The sequence below is a fragment of the Asparagus officinalis genome, chromosome 1 (genome assembly GCF_001876935.1).
Source record: "Asparagus officinalis chromosome 1, Aspof.V1, whole genome shotgun sequence".
NCBI classification, from domain to species: domain Eukaryota; kingdom Viridiplantae; phylum Streptophyta; class Magnoliopsida; order Asparagales; family Asparagaceae; genus Asparagus; species Asparagus officinalis.
Genome location: NC_033794.1, coordinates 37,731,366 through 37,741,034, shown reverse-complemented (window position 1 = coordinate 37,741,034; position 9,669 = coordinate 37,731,366).

Genomic DNA, 9,669 nt, shown 5'->3' with positions numbered 1-9,669 from the left:
CCTTTCGAACATCGATGGTTTCGGTGCCTCGGTACACTAACAATTAGCAAGCCTGCTTTGATGAGCCTCTCACATTGGCACTGAGGATTCACCTCGTGAATTGTACGCTTGCAAGTTAGATGCTCTCTAAGATCCCTCGTAGGTTGATGGTGATAACCCCCAGCGTCAGAAGAACCAAACACGTAATCATGCGAAGAAGGTTCAAAAGAAGACATGTGAGAACTCTTGGGAAATTCCCTAAGTGTTAAATTCAGGCGAGCCTGCCTTGACAGGCGAGGTCTCATATTTTGGCAAGCTTTAGCCTTCTGGCAAGCTGGCAAGCTCTAGCTGCTTGTTCATTTAGGCGAGGTCCGTCTGTTTGGCTGGTCTTTGGCTTGCCTTTTTGGCCAAGGCATGCTTGTAGGCGAGGCTTAAGTATCAGGCGAGATAGGGGTTCATCTATTTTCTTCAGCTCGCCTGATCTGGTGAAGTAGCCTGAATTAGGGACATAGCTTGAAAAGCGAAGCCCGCCTGATTTGGGGGGCTCATCTGAGTTGCTAAGTTTGCCTGAATGGGGAACTTTGCTCATGGAACGAGGCTCGCCTGAAACGTCGGGCTTGCCTAAACCATCAAGTTCGCCAGTTTTGGAAACTTTGCCAACAAAGCAAAGTCTGCCTTAGTAGGTGGGCTCGCCTGATAGGCTCAGTTCGCCAGAACTAAGAACTTTAAGTTCTCTTTTGGCTCTTCTCAGGCCTAAATAGTAATTCAGACTATCATAGGAGATGAGGGATTGTGCCTCTTGGCAGGCGAGAGCCTATCATCGCCGGTGTCTGGCTCTTCTGACGCTGAGAGTAAAGGCATGATCGCCAATACGAACCATGGTCTCTTGCTGTATGGGGGCCTGCATTGATCATTTTACAACCCAACAAGTAGTCCTTTGGCTTGCATTCTTAGCCTTTGGCTCTGCCTTGATTGGTTTGAGGGAGGTGGAACCCCTTTCCATAGCTCAGGTAGAGCACTCAGACGTGTTTGCGTCGGCTGCTTGGGGCTGGGCCACACGCACAACCCTGTGGCATTTGTAAGATGCATTGCCACCAGAGGAGGATGAAGATAAGTACTCCTCATACTTAGGTTGGTCAAAATCAATCACAAGGGACTCGACTGTCGTCCCCTCTGTAATTTTGTCGAATTACGTCACCGCCATTTTGGTTGAAGAAATAATTTCTCCCACTGTGGTCATCATCTTCTGTTTGGCGTAAAAATTTTGGTTCTCAATGGAGATTTCTATTAATTGAATGGCAATTACAAATCAAGAATCAAAAATTACAATAGAAGCGAAGAGAATGCTCTTCTTGTTTAACGTGGGCTCTTCGGTGGAGATAGGACGTCTCCCTTGAATGTTTGCGTCGAGTTTGCTTCCCTTGGACGATTCGATCAAAATTGTTATTGAGCTTCAGTACATAGTAGAAGCTCTTGTGTGATTGAGTTTGATTACCCGAGCTTGATAAATGTCAAGGTCGAATGCTTAGAGAAGGCTAATATGCAATAGTTTGCAAAGAGCCAAGAGTCTTAAATCTAAGAATTCAAATTGAGTCTACTTCAACAATCCAAGTTTTTGCTTGAGAATATTCAGCCAAGCTCTCAAGATGCCCAGTCGATCCAGACCACCCCAAAAAGCCTCTGAGCCCCTTTCATCTTGTCAAAGGTGGCTTATAAATAGGTAAGAAGAGGCATGGTCAATCCCTTAACTTGTTGGATGTGACCGCTCAAAGGTGAGGAGCGCCATACCCTGCCCTATAGTTGTGGGATGTGACCACTTATAGGTAATGGAAGCCATGCTCCTATCCCTTAAAATGTGGGAAGTGGGAATGCCTACTCCCACTAGCAAGCAGCTGCTTATACCGCTCAGGCGAGGCTGGCAGGCTTGCAGGTGAGATCGTGTGCTGTCTGAATGCTCAGGCGAGCTTGCAGGCGAGCTTAACGAACAGCTTGTTGTGTTATCACTTAGTTGTTATCCAATAGGAGAGACTGTACATGAAGACGACTCCTGTTAAAAATATGATTTATCTGTACATGAAGACGACTCCTGTTAAAAATATGATTTATAAGCGTGCTTCAAAGCATGGCTATACTCACTCGACATCGATATCCCGATGTGAGGAGTCCAGCGTGCTTCAAAGCATGGCTATACTCACTCGACATCGATATCCCGATGTGAGGAGTCCTGAGTTCCCTCGATATCAATATCCCGGTATGAGGTTTCCTTGATTATTACTATTATAGCATTAACTAGATGATGCACTCTTGATCGGACGTGTTATGGGTCATAGTTATTTTATAGTTTTACAGAAGTCGTTCCATGATAACTCCGTGGCTAGTGCATAATATTTCATGTACAGTTGCGTAATTAATTTGACAACATGGGGTTATAAAGGAGAATTGGATGGAGAATATAGCATGTATATAAACGGGCATAGCGCTTTCATGTTATCGTGATATCGTGAGTTTTATATACATGGGCCAGAGGGCCAATACTTGACTTGAAAGCAGCCCCCGGATAGGTTTACGAGGACCCGATTATATACTTCAAAATATTCTTCCCCAATTCAAATAACATGTAAAAAAGAATAATATACTTGCGTATCTTATGGTGGACTTTGTTAGTTTTGTTGAGATGTGGACCAGTGAGTTGTGATAGGATGGCTAGTAGTATGATTTCGTCACTTGGATGATTATTCCGTTCGTGACGGACAGGTCCAAGACGGAGATGTATTGAAGACGGAGTAGCAAAAAAAGTCGAAGCCTAGTCATTTTTATTAACTATTGATCCTTAGTTTACTTTTGTAGTACTTTCCATTTTAGTCTGATCGAAATATATTATAATTTCCAGTATTTCATTCAGATTGTTTTGTATCAGGGCATGTTGACCCGAATATTACGTCTGTAATGATATTATATTTATGATATGGATCTTTTTTTTGAGTTTGTCTATTATATTCTTGCTGATTATGATCGGGGACATGTGCCTTCGCTTTATATTACTTGACGCTTAGCGTATTAGATTGAGAAGAAGGGGTCTAGCACTTATTTCCCCTTAGTCTAATACGTCGTGGGCTTGCTCGCGTCCCGATTCCCTGGGCATGATAGATTTTTAGTGGTGGCCCATGCAGGTCAAGGTCCCGAGTTCCTACCAGTGAGAATATAGTGGACAATTTAGATATATATCATGATTTCATCCGTAAGACTATTCTTGAACCCTTATCCTATTTTCTTGATAGATTATGTTTCGTCCCCATCTTATCACTCTTTAACTCTGGAGTTTTCCATGGTTCTTGTCCCATCGCTTCGCGATTACCCTCTCTTTGTATAACCTCTCTTTTCCCGTACCGGTGATTATTTTATATGTTATTATTTTTACACTATATTTTCTTTGATTTGACTTATATATCGTTTACTTGTATTGAATTTTGTATTATTTATTATATTATTTTATGTGTCACATACAGTGTTATATTATATGTTTTTATTTGTTTATAAATCTATTTTATCTTTCATAGTTCATGTTTTATGTATTATACATTTTATTTATGTATATTACGTTGATTGTATTTATGTGCTTTTTGACTACTACACAATATACTACTATGTCTAAATTGATTTTATATAGTAATGATTATTATTATTGTATCTTGTTTATATTTATGAATATTACTAATACTTCTAATTTATCATATTGTTTGTCGAATATATAATTATGTTCTTCTTATTATGTTTTATATAATATATTTATTTTGAATCACGTGTTTACTCTTATGTCTATCTTATCATATAATATTTTGTAATTCTTTCCATCAAAAATTATTTTTGTTAGCATGATTAGTACCATGAGTATACAAATTTTTTATATGCTTATTATTATATATGTGTTTTCATTTTTAACGCATATTATACATAATGATTATATTTATTATACACATCATATATTTCTGAATCTTGTTTATCTCTTTTTCTTTTATATCTTTTATTTTTATACTTTAATTTTATTTGTGTCTCTTTGAGCCTAACTATGATTTTGTATTATTTACTTTGTTTTATATAACTATTTGTATGCTAGTAATTACTGTGTATCGTTTCATTCTATTATTGATTATTATTATGATTTGCATATGTTTATTTGTATATATGTATTGATGTGTTTCTATCTATGTTTATTTCTTAATGTTATTTTTAATTGTGATTATGTATGTTCTGTATACCTTATTATAATTTTATTGTACTTCTGCCTGATTTATTCTGCATTCTTATCTTATATCTTGTGCTTTTCTAGTAATATTGTGTTATTCATGTGTTTTAGTATATTTCAGTTATTTTATATTATCATTATCTACTATTGTATATTATATTATAAATGTATTATTAACTTGCTAGCTTGTTATATTACGTATAAAGTAGTTTCATTTAGTATATTTCATTTTATTCTTTACTTCCAATTATATGTATCATCATTGTTTAATTTAATTTATCAATCATTTCATCTTTCTTAGTTTTGTTTATGTTTTGCTTACTTATTTTCTATATACAGTTTCTTATTCATTCTAATACTTACTTTTTATTTTGTTCTTTGTTCAGGTTAGTCTGCTTCATTTATTTAGTCATAATATTACATAAAGTGTGCGTTTTCGATAATTATTGCTGTGATATACGACTATAATTATTTATTTTATTTTTGATATGATATACTACACAATGAAAACACCGACTTTCACCGAAAACAAGCTGGCGACCACAGTGGGAGCCAACGGCATCGCAACCGATGCCGTCGTGACGCAACCGGCCCTCAAGATCCGTGTGAACGAAGAGGTCGAGTACGAGTTCGACCAGCAGAAGTACGAAGAATACCTCTCTTCCTCCTCCTCCAGTTGTGTCATATCACCTTGTCCTTCCATGATTATCTGCTTTGTATTGTTTTGTATATCATATCTTTTTGGTTTATATTCAATTACCTTCTAATATTCCACTTGTAGTGTGCTGCTTCTTTTTATATAATTATATTGTTTGTCGCATTCTAATTTCTGTGTATACAATTTATAAATTCCTAATATTTGTATAATAAATTATTTATCTGCTAAATTTTTTATACTGCTTTACATGATTATTTGATTGTATAATTGTTTTAATAATTATGTTTAGTTATTTATACTTGACTATCTTTGTATCTTTCTATGTTTCAGACTACTTTTCATCATTCCATCAATTAAATATATTTTCTTTTATTTGTGTTTATTTTGTATATATTATTATTCTAATTGCTTTATGATTGCTTTTCCTATTATTTTTCTTTTATTTGTGTTTATTTTGTATATATTATTATTCTAATTGCTTTATGATTGCTTTTCCTATTATCTTTGATTTATACTTATTATTATATCATTCTATTTTGTTATATGATCCTGTTGATGTTTGTTTTTCGCTCGTTTGCTCGTTTTTATTGATTTTATATCTTACATTGTGTTTTTAATTATCTTTAGTTTGAACCTGTACTGATTGTGTTTTTTCATAATTAAATTTCTTTTTATTTTTGATTAACCATTGTTATACCCTACTATTATGTTTTGTTTAAACTATTATGTATTTTAGATTTTCATCTTTTCTTATTATGTTGTTTATGTTTCTGTCTGTTACTATTTTAATTGACTTATTTTGAGTTTGCTTTAGATTTATTGTTCTTACTTGATTTTATTCTTACTTAATATGTTTCTACTTTGTTTCTATGAATACTTGTATATTATTTTTATGATTCACTCTATATGATTGTTTATTTATATTGTACCTATTTGTTTTGATTATATATTATTGCTCATCTTATACTTTATACTGATTAGATTGCTTATATATTTGCAAGTACTGTATAACAAGTTCACACAGTTAAATATGTTTGTATCATAGTATTTGTTTGGACTTTGTTACGAGTCTAAAATGCGATAGCGATATCTTAGCTGTCACATCTTGTATCTTAACTTGTGTCGTTTTTGTTTTACATTCTCCTCGGTTTATGGATATCATTCCATATCTCTGTCCTTGGATTCTTTCTGCATTACTTTTATTTTAATTCTGAGGATGAAATTTGTTTTAAGGAGGATAGAATGTAATGACCGTGAATTTTGATACTAGTTAAAATAATTTTTTGGTATTTTAAAATAGTTATTTATTATTTTTTTAAAAGAATATTTATATTTTTCTTGATTTTCTATAATTTTTTATGATTTAAAATCCAATATTTATATTATTTAAACAATTTTAATATTTATAAATTAATTTCGTACAGTGAAAATTTCTAAAATTAATCTATTGTATTATTGATACTATTACGTATTATTTTTTAATAATACATTGTATTATTTTTATTGTTACATATTATTTCATATAATATGTTGTATTATTAATTACGTATTATTTGTATAATTTATTGTATTATTTCTACTGTTACATATTATCAATCGTATTAGTATAACTGGTATGTTTTACTGTGTATATAATTATTCAATAATTATTTGATTTTAAATATAAGTAAATATATTTTTATTATTAATTATTTTTGTTTAATTGAATAATATGTGTATATTTTGACTATTTTGTATCAATTGTTGTATTAGCACAACAGGTACATTTTTATTTGTTGATAATTATTCTGTAATTAGTTAATTTTTTTAGTACCCATAATTAATTATTTTAATTATTTTAGTTAAATTTCTAAACCCTAATCCTCTTAATATATATTATAAATTTTCCCTTTTCTTTTACCTTTTCTTCCTCTCCTGAGTTCACGCCGCTCCCAACATCATTTCCTTCCTCCTCTCTCTCCCTCTTGAGACCACTGCCGCCCTTCCCCTTCATCGCCACCATTGGCCTTCGCCGAACTCCCACAACCGCCATCACCCCTAACACCCACGGCCACCACCTCCCCATTGACCCGAACCTAACCTCCAGCAGCCCACTCCTCCTCTTACCCAACCAACTTCGACCGTCGGCAGCCAACAGATTCCCCCTCTCGTCCTCGAGCTCGTCGCCAACTGTGCCTCCCTTAACTTGTATTTCCATTATTTATATCTGTTATTAATTGATTGCATAGAATAGACTACGAGTTATAACATGCGTGAGATTGTTGACGAACAACACTATATGATATTGATTACTGTTGTAGTGATATTCGTGAAGAGGGGTATGATATGTATTTTGAGCCGTATGTGATGAAAGGATACTTTGACAATTACGAGATGTTTTTGAAAGAAAGAATATTTCTAAAGATGATTTTGAATCGTTATAACAATTAAATAAGTTAAAAAAATATTTTGAAAAAAGGACTATTTTGAATTATCAAGAAATAATTTTTAAAAGAATTTATTTGGGTATTAGAATTATTTTTAGATGATTATGCTAATTTAAAAGAATTTATTTTGAGAACGGAATCATTTTAGATAATTATAATAATTTAAAAGGAAATATCTTGGAAAATAATCGTTTTAGAATAATTATGAATAAATTAAAGGAATTTATTTTAAAAAGGGAATTACTTTAAATTAATTATAATTAGAAAAGAAACTATTTTATAAGAGGGAATATTAAAAAGAATATTGAAAGAATGTTTTAGAATTATTTAAAAGGAGTTATTTTAGAAAATGAAATTATTTTTGGATAATTATAACAAGAAATAAAGAAATTTTTGGATAAAGAAATTATTTTGATGTAAATATTGTAGGTGTAAATTTTGATCTCCCGAAACAGGGATTTCGTTTGTATTTATAAGAACAGCTTATTACAAACTAATGAATCGAAATTATAACAGAAACGGAGGGAATGCCCTCCTTGTTTAACGTGGGATCTTTGGTAACGATAGGACGCCTCGCTCGGTTCTCGCATCGAGTTTGCTTCCCTTAGACGATTCGATCGAGGCTGCAGGAGAGCTTTAGTACGCAGTAGAAGTTTGATTGGGTGAATTCGATCAACTGAGGCCAAACGGAGGCTTGTGCCTGTCGGCTAACTGCTTGGAAAGATCTACCATGCAAGAACTTACAAAGAGCCTAAGAGCCTCAAGTCTGAGAGTTCAGACGAGTCTCTTCAGATGAGGGAGCCTTTAGCAAATGAGCCAAGGTTCAACCTTTGGAAGATTAGCCAGCCAAGCAAGCAACAGCTAATCAACTCTTTTCACGTTGGCTGAAAAGTGGCTTTAAATAGGCAAGGGATGGCATGGGTCATCCCTTGATTTGTGGGATTTGACCACTAGTAAGGGTGTGGGAGCCAGCCGCCCTAGCTGTGGGATATGACCACTTAGGGGGGTCATGTCAGTCGCCCTATTTTTGCTAGGTGAGGAGCGCCATGCTTTCTCCCTTGATTCGTGGGATTTGACCACTGACGTGACTGTTACCATACTCTAAGTGGGCAGCTGACAATGCTGGTGGGTTTCTAGTTGTTAGGCGAGCTTAGTCCGCGCAGGCGAGGTGCAGGCTGTCAGGCGAGCTTGACCTTCAGGCGAGCTCGAACCTTCGTGCTGGCGAGTCGGCCAAACAGGAGAGCTTCGAGCTATCGGGCAAGCTAGGCCTTCAGGCGAGCCTGGGTCAAGCAGGCGAGCTTTAGTCTTCAGGCGAGTTTCAAGCCTTCAGGCGAGCTTGGTTCAATGTGCAGGCGAGGCTATGCAGGCGAATCTCATTCAGGCGAGCTTCAATGCTATTAGGCGAGCTCTATCCTTGCAGACGAACTTCCATGCAGGCGAGCTTCAGCCCTTATAGGCGAGCTTGGTTCAATGTACAGGCGAGGCTGTGCAGGCGAAGCTGTGCAGGCGAGCCTGTGCAGGCGAAGCTGTGTAGGCGAGCTGTGCAGGAGAATCTCATTCAGCCAAGCTTCAATGCTGTTAGGCGAGCTCTATCCTTGCAGACGAACTTCTTTGCAGGGAGCTTCATGTTGGCCTTCTTGTTTTGATGATGTTTAACAAACAATTTACTTCTAATGTTGTTTGTCTAGTGTTTGTGTTTTCGTATTTATTCTAGGCAAACAACGTGTTGGAGGATGGATGAAATAGCGCTTCAACGACGATATCAAATGGAGGTTGGCAGAATTATGGAGTTAAGCCTACGCAATTCAAGTTAAAGATCTAGTTCAAGCTTCATCCGCATATGTACCAAGTCAAGCTTATTGAAGATCAAGATCGGCTTGGGTAATTTAGTTTAGGTTTTATATTATGTGTGTTAGATACTCTAAGCTCAATATCATATACACACACATTTTATTGGTTTCCTTGTATATATATATAGTCATATATATATATACATAAGTTTTGGTTTCTATGCATATGTATAGTTATATATATACATACATAGTTTTTGAGTTTTCATGTTTATAAATATGAAATCACATGTTTCATATTTATTATTGTGTTTTAGTATATATTGCATAGAATATGAAATTTTGTGAAAATATTGTATTCTTAGTTTTTAGACTTAACAATAATCATATACATATTTCATTAAGTCTACATAATCATTGTGCAAAGTTTCAAAACATGGTTTAGCCAAAATGTCAAAATTCACATGTTTACATTTTCATGTTTTGGCCTATTTTGTAAAATAATGACATTTTTCATTTGGGAAGTCCTTTTTGGAAACCAGTCGTTGTAGCATGTTTATTATCATGTCTACA